We start from the raw sequence: 14,524 nt of genomic DNA, 5'->3' as shown, positions 1-14,524 counted from the left end.
CCTAGCCTGACTCCAAGGTACTCCTGGACAGCTCCATGCAGATCATTGTGGAGCCATTTGATAACCCTGTTTTCCTTGGACCAATAGCAAGTGCACCATTCCATGGGCAATGACCTGTGCCCTGGAATGAGAGTGGGTGCAGAAGGGTCTCCATTGGTCTCCACCAGAGTGGAGCCAAGACCCAGATTTAAATATGGCAACTCCTCTGGGCTCTACCCTTGGGCTTGACCACTTGAATGACCCCCATTCCAGGTTCCAATGGTATCAGGTCTCCTTTAGTATCCACTGGCAACTTTCATGTGTGCAAATCTCAGTTCTCATGTTTATTTTCACTTTTCATTAGTCCAAAAATCTTCATGTTGCTACTGTTATTATTTAGTTACCTGTCCCAAGTACCTCATGTGTCAGTCAACTCCGCTGCCCCTCCAGAACTTATACTACTTATACAAGAATTAAAAATCAACAGTCTTACTCTTGTAGGCTCCTGCAGTCTCTGATCAGAAGATTCCCACATTCTTTGTGTCCCACATCACAATTAACTGAATTATTATTAGTTACGAATTTGGGGAAAATACATCCGAACAGTTGGTCATTCTAAGGTACTATTGTAAGTAAATGCAATGAGTTCAGATCGTGGTGACGAAGAAAAGAGATTAATATGTCAACAGGAATGATTCTGGATGCTCAGCTTACATACTAAAGGTGGCCATAGTAATGGGTGTGGCACGTTAGACTTTCGGCCTATAGATGGCGCCATGCAGCAGTTTAGCGCCAAGCGATTTGGTCAGGTGTACAGCCGCGCAGCAGTGTGGTTTGCCATGCTCCTGGATGCGCTGGTGTGGATGCTGGAATTTCGGCCGCACGGGTGGCTCGGCCGTAGTACAACAGCCAGTCTTTACCTGCAGTCAAAAGAAAAAGACAGTTTAGGCAGTCTTATTCGAGGAGTATTGCTCCTATGACGCCGGTCTCAGTTTGCCGCTAACACTGTGTGTTAGAAATTCAAATTGAATTTTTCGAGCGGACACAATTCAGCTTATAACATGTACTAGCCTCCTACTCCAATTCATAATCCGCTACCATCTTCAATATGAGGTGAGCACACCTGTTCTATGATAAAGCTAGGTCCTCACTCCAGAAGAGGCAGCATACAACTTGTCACTGTGACCTCGCTCAGCTATGCAGCTATGGATTGGTGACATGTACTTCACTCAGAGCCTCAAGACCAGTCCAATATGGGCATGCTATGAGGATTTCCCAATCAGGTACAGACACAGAAAAGGGCGGGTCCTTAACTGAGGCTCACAGTCTATCACTCTCTTCAATTGTCTCCTCTATTCAGGATGTTCAGGTGGCTTTGCCACAGAATCTGTGTCTTGTGAATTGTTGGACTGTGACAGATTCATAGGGAGGACACCGGGCACCCAAACACAGGATAGTGTGTGAGGGTCAGCGTCCTGATGAGGAAAGGAGGCTGTTTGTAACCTGCGGGAGTGCATTTGCCCAACCCATGCTCACGAGTCTACAGACCTGGGCCTCCATTGGAGCAGCAAGAATGGAGGACCCCCTCTACCTGTGGGGGCTGGGGGGGCGACCTTCAACCCCTGTCACTGTTCGGGAGGGGCTAGGCATGCAGTCAGGACAGGGCACATGTCCTGTGACTTCACCTCCCATGGGCCACCTCTGGCCACCTGCCCCCGCTGCTCCCTCTCCCTAGATGATCAGGAGGTGTGCAGGTGTGTGGCGATGGTAGGAACTGTGGTCCATGCACAGCCCAGTCTGCCTTGGTCCAGATGGACCCACCTGTTTTACCCCCAGCTTTGAGAGATGTGGAAAGCCATGTCTTAAATCTATATGTCCCCCCCCACCCCAACCACCACCGCTATAGTACTTCATTGTTTTTCCTCCAAGTACTGCTGAGAAGAATTTTTTAAAGAATGATTAATATTTTTGTTTGTGAACATTTCACATGAGTTGAAGGTAGAGAAAAATCACTTTACTGCCTGTTTAAAATTTTTTGCTTCTGCTCTGTCTCCCCCCTGCACAGGCACCTGACCAAAATGACTCTGGAGACTCTTCTGGTTCAGGGTTTCAGAAATGACTGACTGACTGTCACCAGGTGCCCACAGGTGCCCTGTGTCTGGTCCCTTGGCGTTTCTAGTGAATAGAAGTTTCTGGGGCATCTCCTGTAGAGAATCCTGAGGTGTGGCTTTGGAGCATCTCCAAGCAGCTGTGCGGAATCTCAGACTATACACTCACATAAAAGACACTTTACTGGGTTCCATATTTTAGCTGCAGTCAGTAGTGTTACATTGGACATCAGACCACAGCTTTCTTGAATAATCTGAAATCCATTGTTTTGGATCATACCTGGAATTATGATTTGGGGATCATCTGGAAGTTCAGTGTTTCGTTTTTTTGAGTAAACTTCCAGTTATTTTCAAAAATGGCTGTACTAAAAGTATTCACACCAGCAGTGTACCATCCTCCCTTCTTGCTATATCCAGGTCCTCTCAAATGCAGGTTGTCCTATATCTTCATTTATGGATAGTAGCAGGGGTTAGGAGGGAAGTAGGGTTAATCTCAGGACTTCATTCCTGCAAATCAGGTGCTGTACCCCTTGAATCACACCACCACTGCACTTTTCTGAGGTTATTTTTGAGGAAGTGTCTCCCAAAGGATATGCCAGGACTGGTCTTGATCCCCAATCCACCCAAACTCAGATCTCAGCATTTCAAGTGGCTGTGATTATAGAGATGTGTTGATGGCATCTGGCCCCTCAACTGTCTAATAATAGCCATTCTGACAGCTGTGCTAAGATTGTAGGTGGTCTGCTATTTGGCACATTACATCCCCAAGGCAAATTTGTTACAACCCAGTCTGTATCAAAGAAGGGGTTTCATTATGACACATCTATATATGCATATAATATAGTTGAGCATGTTCAGTCTGTCTATTTCTCTTTATCCTTTCCCACCCCATTTCCACTGTCATATTCCTTATAGTCCCTCTTTTGTGTTCATGTCCTCCCCCTTTAGATCCACATGAGAAAAAATGTATACTTGTCTTTCCAAGATTGACTTTTTCACTTAACACAGTCATCTCTAGTTCTGTTCATTCTTCCTTATAGCTGGGAAAACTCCATTGTGCATACATTCCACATTTTCTCTATCCCTTCAGTCACTGATGCACACCTAAGCTGATCCTATAACATGACTGTTGTGAATTCCACCACAACCACCATGGGTATGCATAATTAAAAAAAGAACCCACACTATCAAGTAGTCATATACCTCTTGAATACACAGGGATCTGTGCTTCTTAAACCCTCTCTGCCCATACAAATGCTGGCACACACATTTAAAACCATTTGTTTTTCTGCAATCTGTGCCTCTTAAACTGTGTTATAGCTGAAACACCTGGTGCAAGGACAAATTACTTCCAGGAAGAACTGGTAGACCTGGAGTTGTTGGTGGGGTGAGCTGGGGGAGGTACTGGGAAGTGCAGAAGTCTACTAGATTGGAGGCAGAGGGTTTTTGTGGTTTTGTTTTTGGCCCTATCAACTCCCTGAAGCTGACTAGATACTGCTGAACAGTTAGCAAAATATACTGGAAATCTCTTGCACTGGCAAATTGGGTTTTAAGCTCTTATCTGCCCTCATCCTAGGGAAAGAGGAGTGTGGAAGGACATATGCATGACCATGTAACTGACACCACCCCTTTGTTCTGTGATCTGGAGAGACCTGTGTATGCATAGCGCTGTCCTCCCCCAGTGCTAGGTGAACTATCCACCCATAGAGCACTTTGGACTCAGGGTGACACATTCATGTTCCTGAAAGTCTTTCTCACTTCAGATGTGATGCTGGGTTTGGTAGTCTTCCTTAGGCATATTTCCAGGTCAGGATCATGCCCATGTGTGCCCCACCTTTCCATGCTCATTTAATGGGGATGGTTCCTCAGCGGCCAAGACATTGATGACTTTGAGAGTGACTTGAAAGGGAGCTGCTGTTTATTTAGCTTGTCCACAGGTGGGGGGAGAGTCAGGCACCTCCTGTAGGTGCTATAGGTGGTGGGAATTGAGCCCAGGGCTTTGCAAATGCTGGGCATGCACTCTTAGCACTGTGCTGTGCCCTCAGGCATGGGACATGCTTTTTTGGAGTGTTATTTTGTCTATTTACAATTAATGTTATTTTTCACAAGGTTAACCATATAAAAGTGTCATCCACATACACTCATCTATGAATATTTTGTGTACTGTGATTCCTTGGTGTTTATTATTTCAACCTTGTAGCCTTATAATGTACATTAGTGTCAGGAATGAGGGCTACTCCTAGTTTTACAATTTGGTAGTTTCCAGGCTAATTTCACACACACACACACACACACACACACACACACAGACTCTCAGGTGAGTTTTAGAATTTTGCTTTTAGTGTCTTTAATAAAAATAATGTGTGTTGACATTTAGATTGATTTGAGGGGAAAAGGTTAAATTTGTGATGAGTTTTATCTACATACCTGAGTTATGTAATCCAGTTTTTTAGGTGCCTTTGTCCAGTTTTATTTTATCCTAATTTCACAATTTTTCCTTTTCAAAACATGTCCACATGAGAAACACATGTGTGTGACATTATATCAAACTTAGGCAATGTTTGGTATTATTTGTTGCACTGGATATAAAAGACCTAGAAAGAGGCTGGATTTTAGAACATGCCCCCACTTTCTTGTTTTTCTTGAATGTACCTCTTACCCCCATGCTCTGGGATTCAACTCTTTGGACCAAACTGCTGTACCCTCCATTGTTATCACGGCACACTGCACTAGTTTGTAAGTCCATGCCTGTGGTAGGTGAGCATCTTGCCTCCACAACAGCCAGGTTCCCCAAATGGATAATAACAACTTAAACTCCATCTTCTGCTCATGAATGTTTCAGTGCTCCATGTCTTCATCAGTACTGTTTAACTGTTTACTTAATGTTTACCTCTCTAATTACTAAGATAAGGATTTTTAATGTCCTTTGAACACTTAGATATCTCATAATTGACTGTTCAAGTCTCTTGCCTACTTTTTTCTGGACTGTGTATCTTTTCCTGTTTTGTTTTGCAGCACTAGGGTTTGAACTCAGGGCCTCACACTTGCTAGGCAGGCATTCTTACCACTTGAACTACTCTGCCAGTCCTGTCTTTTCCTTTCTTATTAAAAGTGTTTTGTCAGCTGGGATAGTGGTTCAACTGGTAGAGCACCTGCCTTGCAAGCTCAAGGCTCTGAGTTCAAACCCCAGCACCACCCAAAAAAAGTATTTTGTCATATTGATGCAATTAATATCTCATACTGTCACTTCCCTTTTATGCTTTAATGCTTTCATATGCATGAGATTTTTATTTTAGTATGCTCTAATTTATTAATATTTTTAATACTGTGTGGTGTAACTTTTTGCTGTACTGTTTTGGTTTTTTGTTGTTTTTTGTCAGTACTGGGGTTTGAACTCAGGGCCTCTCATTGCTAGATAGGTGCCCCACTACTTGAGCCATACTCCAGCCCTGCTTTGTGTAACTTTGAAATGAAATCTTACTTTCCATGATACCTTTTGAATCCCTTAGTTTGCTTTAACAGGTATTTATTAGCTCTAAACATGTTTTATTGTATGACACAATAGTGTATAGTTTTTTAGTCATACAGATACATTGTCCCTGCAATTTTCATTGGAAAGGATGCCTGTTTTTCTATTTCTCTGCAATGCAGTCTCTGTTATTCATGTGTCTCAAATACAAGAGTCTTTTTAAAGTCTGTCTTCAGCAGGTTTATCTATTCATCTCCTTGCCAGGTCCACGCTGATTGCTATAGCTTAGTAACCTACAGTCATATGACACAGAAAGATGTTGTAGTTATCAGCAGACTTTGTATCTGACTGTGGCTGTAACATATAGTGTAGATGTGTGGTAGATAAACTAGGTTTGTGTAAGTCACTCTATTATGTTTGTACAATGTCAGAATCACTTAAGAACACATTTCACATATGGTATCCCCATTATTTGTGAGGGGTGAATGTGTGTATACATGTGTTCCAATTATATAATACATAATTAAAATGTAGGGGTTTTATATCAAATTTAATAGAACTCTTTCCATTCTATTATTCCTTTAAAAGCACCAACATTTGAGATGGGTGCAGTAGCTCACGCCTGTAATCCTATCTACTCAGGAGGCAGAGATCAGGAGGATCTGAGTTCAAAGGCAGCTGAGCAGACAGTTTGAGATACCTTCTTGGGTAGAGTGGCTCAAGGTGTAGACCCTGAGTTCAAGCCCCAGTACCACAAAAAAAAACACCAGCATTTGGCATTGTCATATAACTCTGTGATAGTTAACCTTCAATATCTTTTTGGCAGTACTGACACAACCACTTTAGTTTTACCTCCAGCCCCTCTTCAGTATCTTTAAATTTTACTCTTTTGGGGGGTTACTGGGGTTTGAACTCAGTGCTTTTTGTTTGCAGAGCATGTATTCCACCATTTAAGCCACAATGCCAGTCGATTTTTCTCTGGTTATTTTGGAGGTCGGGTCTTGTGAACTATTTGTCCTAGTGTAGCAAACACCTAGTATGGCAGCCAAATGTAAAGCACAGGACATTCATTGCTAGTGTCAATGGAAAATAACCACTTTGGAAGACAGTCTTGAACACTCATACAAAGATAAACATGGTTTTACTGCACTGTTCAGCAATCACACAGCTATTTTCCCACATGAATTGAAAGCCCAGGTTCACATACAAGTCTTCATAGGAAGACTTAATAATCTTCATAGGAAGATTAATAGCAGATTTATTTAGAATTACCAAGGCATGCCTTTGAGTAGTTAAATCAATAAGCTGTGGATATCTACATAATAGAATATTATTCAGCAATAGAAGGAAATCAGGTGTAAGCCAGCTGTAGGGCCTCATGCCTATAATCCCAGCTACCCATGTGGGAGAGATCAGGAGGACCACACTGCAAGACCAGCCCAGGCAAAAGTTAGCAAGACCGCTACCTCAACCAATCAACCTGGGCATGGTGGCACACATCTGTCACTCCAGCTATGCAAGAGGCATAAATAGGAGGAGTCTAGGTCAGGCCCAGGCAAAAAAGGAAGACCCTATTTGAAAAATATCTAAAGCAAAATGGCTAGCTACATGACTTATTTACAGCACAATTCCACATACACAACATTCTAGAAAAGACAAAACTACAGATAGTAAATAGTTAAGTGGTTGCCAGACAAGTTGTCCTGGATGGGGGCACACTGGACTGTGGCACAATGAACAGATGGAGCAGAGGAAATTGTTAGGGCAGTAAATTCATTCTGTAAGATAGCATGATGTGACATTCATTTGTCAATAACTACAAAACTAAAAAAAAACCCTACAAAACCATACAACACAATATGCAAAGTATGGACTTCAGTTGATAATGTACTGCTTCATTCATATCACCATCCAGTGCAATATATTGATTCACAAATGCACTACACTACTGATGAATGGATCAAGAAAATGTGGTACTTGTACAGAATGGAATTTTACTCAGTCATGAAGAAAAATGAAATCTTATCATTTGCAGGTAAATGGATGGAACTGGAGAACATCATTCTGAGTGAGGTTAACCAGGCTCAGAAGACCAAATATCATATGTTCTCTCTCATATGCAGACTTTAGATCTAGGGCAAATGCAGCAATGTTGTTGGACTTGGGTCATAAGACAAGGGGAGAGCACATAAGGGAGATATAGGAATAGGTAGAAAACCCAAAACATGAAAGCGTTTGATGTCCACACTCCAGAGGAACTAATACAGAAACCTTAAAACAACAGGTTATCACGAGCACTTTACAGGTACCACTGTAAAGATCAGTTAGAGTTGAATCAACATGGGTCGTACCACATGGGTACATGAAAGCAATAGTGGGAATCTTTCTGTATAGCTATCCTTAACTGAACTAGAAAAAACACTTTCTCTTCCTTATTATGCATATGTCCTTTCTTCAACAAAATCAGTGATAAGGGCAGAACGGGACCTGCCTGAAACTGAGGAGGGGAAGGGGAGAAGAGTGGGAGAGGGGGCAGGATGGAGAAATGACCCAAACAATGTATGCACATGTGAATAAGTTAAAAAAAGTAAAAGAGAAAAAAATATTGCTGCATTCTTGGACCTTGAACATGAATGAGGCCACAGCTGTGAATAAACTTCTGAACCAGTTTCATATCCTTTTGTGTGACCATCACTTCTTTGTGAAAAAATTCTCTGGGATGACTGTTGAATTGTAAATCTTGCATAAATTTTTGAAGAGCTGACAGGTACATGCAGTATTTGGGACAGTTAAATAAAATAGGTAAGTAAGAGCAATAGCAACATGTAGATTCATACTGACTAGTGTGAAGTAAATGAAACATCTGAGATTTGGATTTGTGCAAGTTGCCAGTGGGTAGTGAAGAAAAGCAGATTTTGTTGGAATCTGTACTGTGTGTTCTTCAAGTGGTTAATCCCAAGGGCAGAGACCATAAGAGTTCCTGTCCTTGTACTTGGGTCTTGATCCCAACCCGGTACTCTTTAATTGCTTCCTGTGGAGATCTTCTTTATCCACTCTCATTCCACAGATGCACAGGTCACAGTTGGTGATGTGGTGCACCTACTGTTGGACCAAGGAGGCTGGGATATCAAATGGTCCCACGCTGATCTGCATGGAGCTCTACATAACAGTGTGAATCAGTCAGCCAGGAGGCATCAGCACCCTGCCTGATTGTGTTCAAATGGACATGGCTTTGATCCAGAAACCAGTCACCATTTTCATAACTTCTCAGTATAATCATATAGAATGTTTTCACAGAGTTACTGCCTTAGAGACTCACTGATCAGTCCCTTCATAGGATTTTGAGGAATCATGTAGATACCCTCTTTCAAAAATGTTATACAATTTCAAACTTTGAAAGAAAGCAGAAGTGTAACATGTATTATATTATCTGCATAAACTCTAAAGATGGAATGTGGTTTTTCTGAACACTTGGTGTGATGATATCCCTTCAAAAAATTTTTAGTGACACTGGGATTTGGAATCAGGGCCTCATGGTTGCTCAGCAAGTGCACTACCACTTGAACCAGGCCTTTGGAATTAGGTATTTGCAAGATAGTGGCTTACCAACTATGTGCTCCAGTTGGCTTGGAACTGGGAATCTTCTAATCTCTGACTCACAAGTATCTAGGATTACAGTTGTGAGCCACCAACGCCCTTCCCCTTAAAATATTTAATTACCCTGATAGGCATGAGGTAAAGTGTTATGAGCAGGCATTTCAAAGAAAGAAAAGCAGCAGCACTGCAATGTTTACTGTCAGTATATTGATTTTTTTTTTTTTGGCGTACCTGGCTTCTAAATCAGGAATGACATCTTTAGCCACTCCACTAACTCTTTTCATTGTGACACGTTTTTCAAGAGAGGATCTTGCAAGTCATTTTTCTGGCCTGTCTTTGAAACAGAATCCTCCAGATCTCTGCTTCCTGAGTAGCTAAGATTATAGGCATGAGCCACTAGCACCTTGCTAACTTTACTCTTTTGTGAGAACAGCTTTAGAACAGGTAGTGGAAAGAGATATTACAGGTGACCTGGCATCACCCACAATCCAGAAAAGTGCTACTATTCTGCTATTGCCCTTATTGGTAATTCATTTTTTCATCTCAGTGACTGTAGGGAAGGACATGAATGTAGAGAGAAAGAGTCTGATGACCAAGTCATGGAATAAATGTTAGGAGACTGGAATCATGGGAATATTTCAGGAATTGAATGCAATATCCTCAGTTCTCTTGCCCTTCCTTCTCTATTATGCACAGTGTTTTAAGAGTCAGTGACCTTAAAGAATGTGACTTTGAACCTTACCCAATAGTATTTTTAGGGGTAACTTTGTGACTACTATTTATATACCATTAGAAATCCAATTCCCTCCAAAACTGTCCCAACCATTAGCTCATGGAATGTACATTTCAGTAGCAGTTCAGCTCATCATATTGGCTTGACAGCTTTCTGTCCTGCCAGTCTCAGACAACACACCTCTATAAGCAACCAACACGCATATCCACAATGATCAATATCCTGCAACAGAACAACTATGTGTTCCATGTTTCCATGGAACATTTCCAAGTATGTCATGGAATAATATTAGTATGCCACAGATAGAGGTGAACTAAAAAAAATCTCTGGATGTCCAGGTGGAGGGCAGGGCACCTGGCTCAAGTGACAGAGTACTAGCCTAGAAAGTATGAATCTAAGTTCAAATGAAAGTACCCTCAAAAGACATCAAAAACTGTGTAGCAGAGGGTGAGTGACAAAATAATATCAAAACTTAGACCAAAATTGATATGGTGCCAGGGGCTGGTCATCACAACCCTCAGGAAGCTGAGATAGGAGGATCATTAGTTTCAGGTGCCTGAGTCACGTGGTGCGTTCAATGATAGCCTGGGCTTCACAGTAAGATTCTGTCTCAAAAACCAAAATAGAATGGCAATGGTGGCTCATGCCTATAATCCTAGTTATTCTGGATAGAGATCAGGATATCATATTTGGATGGCTTCCAGGCAAATAGCTCAAGAGACCATATCTCAGTAATCCTGAACACAAAACAGGGCTGGCATAGTTGTAAAGAGGTAGAATGCCACAAGTCAAATTTGGTATAATCCATGGTTTCAAGTAGTCACTGGAGGCTGGGTGCTGGTTGTTCACTTCTGTAATCTTAGCTACTCAGGAGGCAGAGATCAGAAGGATCACATTTTAAGCCAATTATTTGTGAGAACTTAACTGCAAAAAAAATCACAAAAAGATTTTAGCAATGACTTAAGGTAGAGTTTGGGAGTTGAAACTCCAGTACTGCAGGAAAAAAAAGTCACTGGAGGACTTTACCTAAAACCCTTTTAAGGGATCTGTACTTCTTAATCTTTTCTCATTTAAATTCTACTGAGACCAGTATTGAGGTCCTCGTGTGTATTGTGTTAATATTGCAGGACACTTTTAATATTAAGTTTCGCATGGTTAACAATAGGAAACTTATGTACACATATGTTCTTCTGTGAATATTGTGTGTATTGTGATTACCTGGTGTGCATTGTTTCAACATTAGACTTTAATAATGTACATTAGTGTCAGTTAATGATGGCTACTCCTATCCTTACAATCAAGAAGTTTCTAGGCTAATTTCATACACACATACACATTCAGATCTGTTTAGAATTTGAGTTTTGTTTCTTTATTTAAAATTATATATGTTGACATTTGAATTGATTTAGGGGAATACTTAAACTTATGATGAGTTTTATCTACACACATGAAGTATGTAAACAAGTTTTTTATGTCCCTTTTTACTATTTTATTTAATCCTAAATTCACAATTTTTCCTTTTCAAAATGTCCAATGTGAAACAACTCATGCATATGACATTATATGTAACTTAGGCAGTACTAACACTATTTGTTGTACTGGATATATAAGACCTTGTGAGAGGGTAGGCTCTGGAACTTTCCCCACACTGAATATTTTACCACTTATTTCTTCTCTTGTTTTTGTGGTACTTGCATTTGAACTCAGGGCTTCATGATTGCTAAGCAGGTGCTCTACCTCTTAAGCCACACCTTCAGCCCTGTTTTGAGTTGGATATTTCCAAGATGGGGTTTCCTGAACTATTTGCCTGGACTGCCCTCCAATCATGATCGTCCTGAATAGTGCCTCCTCTATAGCTAGGATTATAGGCCTCACCTACATTGGCATTCTACATTGGTTTTTGAGAAAGGATCATTGCAGGATATTAATCATTGCAGAAAAATCTTTTGGTTGCATATTGAGGTCCTGAGGTATTTTGAATGATATTGGCAGAACAGAAAACTGTCAAACCAGTATGATGACCTGAAAGGCTACTGAAATCTCCATTCCAAGGCCAAGTGTGGGACACATTTATGGAAAGTATTGGGTTTCTTTAGCATTTAAGAAATAATCAAAAACTTACCTGGTTAAAACACACCTTTTGAGGTGCAAATTCACATCCTTAAAGATCACTGACACCGAAAACACCGTGCATAATGTTTAGAGCAGGAAGGATGAAACAGCACAGGTTACATTTTTCAATTCATTAGAAGTCCCCATGATTCTGGTCTCCAAACATTTTTACATGACTTGGTCATCAGGGTCTTTCTCTTTACAATCACGTATTTGTCCATAGTTATTGAGATGAAGAAATGAATTATTGATAAGAGCAATAGCAGAATAGAAACAACCCTATGGATTGTGAGTCATGCCACAATCCTGGCATTGGTATTTGTCTTAAATTTGTACTCATAAACAGTAAATATTAGAGTACTGACACTGCTCTTCTTTTTAAATGCCTGCTCATCACATTGACCTTGGCTCCTATCAGGGTAATTAAGTATTAGAAGGAGCCAGGCACTGAAATCTTAGACCTGTAATTCTCGCTACAGCAGAGGGAGAGATAAGGATGATTGCAACTCAAAGCCATAGGGGACAAATAAAAAATACCTAACCTCAACAGAAATTATAGAGTACCAGTGTGGGACCAAGTCTCACATTCAAATTTATGGGTCCCTCTGGGATCTGTCCCTTGGCTTGACTCTGTGAATTATCCACAGTAGAGACTTCAACAGAATCTCTATGCCTTTACTACCCACTGCCAAACTTGCACAAATACAGAATGTTGGATCATACATTTGTTTTCACTTTACTCTACTCAGAAGGAATCTGCATGTTGCTACTGCTCTTACATACCGGTCCAAATTACCCCATCTACAAATCAGCTTCATGCTCTTCCAGAAATTATCCAAGACTTACATATCAACAGTATTAGTTGACAGGTTTTTCACGAGGATTGAGGTTTACACTAAAAAGGATGTAAAACTATTTCACAAGTGTATTGACAGCTGTGTCCTCATGCTTGTGCATACCCAAAGGGAGAAGAAATGTTTCAACAGGATATATCAATTCTTATAGCAGTTAAGCTTTCAATGCTAGAGAAATTTCATGTCATTCAACTCTATTGTGGCAGAGAAAATAAGTGTTTCCTAAAAAGCTGTATGAGCTTCTGAAGGCTGTCATTAAATAGAATATACTGATTTTAATCATTATTCTGGAACATCAAGGTTTTGGAAAAAATGGTTTCTCCTGGGATCTCTTGGTTTGTAGTTTTCATTTTGATCTCTGTGGTCATGTTGGTTGGGGCAGTTCCTGCAGCTGGGCAGCAAGCAGTGTGGTTTGCGCTGCTTTTGGATGCACTCGTGTGAATTCTGCACTTTTGACCGCAGCGCTGGCTTTGCATTAGCCCAACTACCTGTCTTTGACGTGTAGCCAAAAAAGAAAAGAACAATTTCAAAGTGAGTTTATCAAGTAGTAGTCTTCCTTTGACAACTGTTTCACTTAGCTGCTATCACTGTGTACAAAAGTTGAGGTGAATCTTTCTGTGGGGGGACATAATTCTGCTCATAACATACACCAACCTCCTATATAATTCATATTCTGGTATGATCTTCAAAACGAGATAATAAAACTGTGCTACGATGAGCTAGGTCCTTACCTCCTCCACCTCCAAAGCTGCAGCATAAAAAAATGTCATTGTGACCTCATGCAGCTATGCAGCTATGGATTGGTGTGACCTAATGTCACTCAGAGCCTTAAACCCTGTCCAATTGAAGGCACAGTATGCGAGTGCCCAATCAGACACGGATACAGAGGAAAGGGGCGGGCTTGAATGTTAGGTGGGTTTTTAACTGAAACTTGCTGTCAAATCATCTGGGAATTCTCTCAGGCTGTCTCCTCTGTTGAGGATGTTTAGGTTTCTTTGCCACACCCTAGGTACCACTGAGAATTCTCAGATTCAAGCAGATTACAGGGAGGTAGCTGGGCACACTAAAACCAAGGATAGGACATGCAGGTCTGCTTCCTGCAGGGCACAGGAGGCCGTTTGTAACTGGCTTTTTGCGTCTCCTCACTGTGCTCCTGAGTCCTCTTGTAGGGCAGCTGGACCGGGGTCGCCTCTGGCTTTGGTGGCTGGGGATGCGACCTTTAGCGCCTTCTGGCTGTGGGAGGGGCTGTCAGGACAGGGCGCATGCCTAACGCTGTCCTTACTTGAGACGACGTGGAGGTGAGCGGGCATGTGGAGATGGTAGGATCTGTGGTTCACGCACACCCCAGGAGGCTACCTTCCTCCTGTGGGGCCCACCTGTTTCGCCCCCAACTTTCCAAATATGTGGAAAGCAGTCTTAAATACAACCATCACCACCCCATGTCCAGCACCTCTTTCCTCTAACCAGAAATCCCTAAATATGCTCCTCCCAGCCAGCATTCCCCAACACAGACTTCCCCTTTCCACAGTATTATCCACTAATAATACCCCCGAATTCTCACAGCTAGAGGGGGTCCCCCATTCTTGTTGTCTAAAGGAGGTCCCTGGCCTGTAGAGTCCTGAGCACATGATGGGGACACGCACTCCCGCAGGTCACAAACAGCCTCCTTTCC

At 41.6% G+C, this 14,524-nt stretch overlaps 1 long non-coding RNA gene across 3 annotated transcripts in view; it reads left to right on the top strand.

Annotated features, from left to right (window-relative positions):
• LOC141416834 (uncharacterized) overlaps nucleotides 1-14,524 on the top strand; it is a 97,155-nt gene that overhangs the window by 27,439 nt on the left and 55,192 nt on the right. The gene's annotated exons all lie outside the window — the stretch shown is intronic.

The sequence above is a fragment of the Castor canadensis genome, chromosome 14 (assembly GCF_047511655.1).
Source record: "Castor canadensis chromosome 14, mCasCan1.hap1v2, whole genome shotgun sequence".
Taxonomy (NCBI): Eukaryota; Metazoa; Chordata; class Mammalia; order Rodentia; family Castoridae; genus Castor; species Castor canadensis.
The sequence above is the reverse complement of the archived record's forward strand: the minus strand, read 5'-3'. Positions and strand labels throughout refer to the sequence as shown.